General features: G+C 47.9%; 1 pseudogene; it reads left to right on the top strand.

Annotated features, from left to right (window-relative positions):
- The first annotated feature begins 244 nt into the window (after positions 1-244).
- LOC116863469 lies at positions 245-1694 on the top strand (annotated as a pseudogene).
- Positions 1695-2666: the final 972 nt, after the last annotated feature.

A 2666-nucleotide genomic window follows, 5' to 3' on the forward strand; every position in this document is an offset into this window, starting at 1 on the left:
CCTAGAGTCATTTGCACAGTCAATGCAGTCCCTATCAAAATGCTATCAACTTTTTTTCACAGAACTGGAACAAATAATCCTAAAATTTGCATGGAACCAGAAAAGACCCTAAATAGCCAAAAGTATGTTGAAAAAGAAAATCAAAGCTGGTGGCATCGTGGGCTTCAAGCTCTATTACAAAGGTATAAAAATCAAGACAGGCCTTGCAGTCGCCCTGGCACCGCTGGGCTCCTCACTCCCAACAATGGCGGCTCCGAGCCCCCGCGGCGGCGGCGGCGGCGGCGGCTCCGGGAGCGGCGGCGGCGGCGGCGGCGGCGGCACCCCGGCCCCGTGGGGCCCCCGGAGACGGGCCACCCGGCCGTCAGCAGCATGCAGGGTAAAGGCAAGCACTGAAGTTGAATTTTGCAAATCCACCTTTCAAATCTACAGCAAGGTTTCCTCTGAATCCCAACGCTACAGCAGTTCAAAACCCACACAAAGAGAGACTGAGAACACACAGCATTGAATCCTCAGGAAAACTGAAGATCTCGCCTGAGCAGCACTGGGATTTCACTGTGGAGGACTGGAAAGACCTTGGAGAAATTGGACGAGGAGCTTATGGTTCTGTCAACAAAATGGTCCACAAACCAAGTGGGCAAATAATGGCAGTTAAAAGAATTCGGTCAACAGTGGATGAAAAAGAACAAAACCAACTTCTTATGGATTTGGATGTAGTAATGCGGAGTAGTGACTGCCCGTACATTGTTCAGTTTTATGGTGCACTCTTCAGAGAGGGTGACTGTTGGATCTGTATGGAACTCAGGTCTACCTCATTTGATAAGTTTTACAAATATGTATATAGTGTATTAGATGATGTTATTCCAGAAGAAATTTTAGGCAAAATCACTTTAGCAACTGTGAAAGCACTAAACCACTTAAAAGAAAACTTGAAAATCATTCACAGAGATATCAAACCTTCCAATATTCTTCCGGACAGGAGTGGAAATATTAAGCTCCGTGACTTTGGCATCAGCGGACAGCTGGTAGACTCCATTGCCAAGACAAGAGATGCCGGGTGTAGGCCTTACATGGCACCAGAAAGAATAGACCGGAGTGTGTCACGACAAGGATATGACGTCCACTCTGATGTCTGGAGTTTGGGGATCACATTGTACGAGTCAGCCACAGGCCGGTTTCCTTACCCGAAGTGGAACAGTGTGTTCAATCAGCTCACGCAAGTCGTGAAAGGGGACCCTCCGCAGCTGAGCAACTCCCAAGAACACAAGTTCTCCCCGAGCTTCGTCAACTTTGTCAACTTGTGCCTTACGAAGGATGAATCCAAAAGGCCAAAGTATAAAGAACTTCTTGAAACATCCCTTAATTTTGATGTATGAAGAACGTACCGTCGAGGTCGCCTGCTATGTTTGTAAGATCCTGGATCAGATGCCAGCGACTCCCAGCTCTCCCATGTACGTCGACTGATCTCTCTGCTGTGTCAGATTTGAGAAAAAAAGGGCTGAGAGGAAGCAAGACGTAAAGAATTTTCATCCCGTATCACAGTGTTTTTACTGCTCGCCCAGACACCATGTGCAATAAGATTGGTGTTCGTTTCCATCCTGTCTGTATACTCCCGTCACTTAGAACACGCATCCCCATGATACCTGATTGATCACAGTGTTAGAGCTGGTCAGAGAGACCGCATCCTGTTCTTGTGTGATGAATTTACTCGTGAAATGTGGAAGTCAGTACAATCAATTTGCTGAGTGTGATTAGATCACCTCTTAAATTCACTTCTAGACTCAAAACCTGAAGACGCAGCTACTGGAGTGGTGTTTTGTCGGACTTCCAGATGCCGGAAGAATGCGGTGATGGACGTACGATGTCTGAACCTAGAGACTCCGGCTTGAGTGAGAGAGCCGGCGCAGCTCACGAGACCCACGGCCTTCCGGAACTGGGAGACAAGGGAGGAATTTACCTTCTTCACCAAGTGCAATAGATTTACTGATTTGATATTCTGCTGCTTTACCGTCAGTTGGTTCAGGAATCGATGTGCTCAGCCAAATTTCCTGTTTGACATATCACATTAAATTAGAATGAATTTATCTTTACTAAAAACCATGTTGCGTTCAAAGAGGTGGACACCGAAATATTGAGACGGGACAGAATGTGTTCTTTTCTCCTTTACCGGCCCTTCTGCTCTTCGTCGGGAAGACTCAGGAGTCAGCCACTTTGTCAGAGAAGGTGCTGATCCTAAGAATCTTCGTTCTCAAATTCGGTGCGCTGCCAACTTGATGTTCCGTCTGCCACAAACCACCCGGACTGAAACAAGAAAAACATCCTGAGGGCAAAGAGTACAGATGTTTCCATGCCGAGCATCTGACCCGGAACGACTTGTAGAGCTCGGGGTTCCCCTCGGCCCCACGCCTGAGACTTCCGCCGTCACAGCTCACGCACAGGGAGAAGCCGCTAGAAGCGATGTGCCTTGACTGATAGGTAGAGAGTGCTTGTAGGGCAGCGCAAGACCAAACCTCCACCTTCTGCTCTCACTGGCCCAGATCTTCGGGTTTCGGAATCCCCCTCCCTTCCCGTCTGGTCTGTTGCCGCTCTGTGACTTTTGCTTAATCCAATATTTTGCCTTTTTTCCCCCATCCTGTAGCAAAACCCTTTTTAATTTCTAGGGATGTTTA

The sequence above is a fragment of the Lontra canadensis genome, unplaced genomic scaffold (assembly GCF_010015895.1).
Source record: "Lontra canadensis isolate GAN:19392208 unplaced genomic scaffold, GSC_riverotter_1.0 scaffold1292, whole genome shotgun sequence".
In the NCBI taxonomy this organism is placed as follows: domain Eukaryota; kingdom Metazoa; phylum Chordata; class Mammalia; order Carnivora; family Mustelidae; genus Lontra; species Lontra canadensis.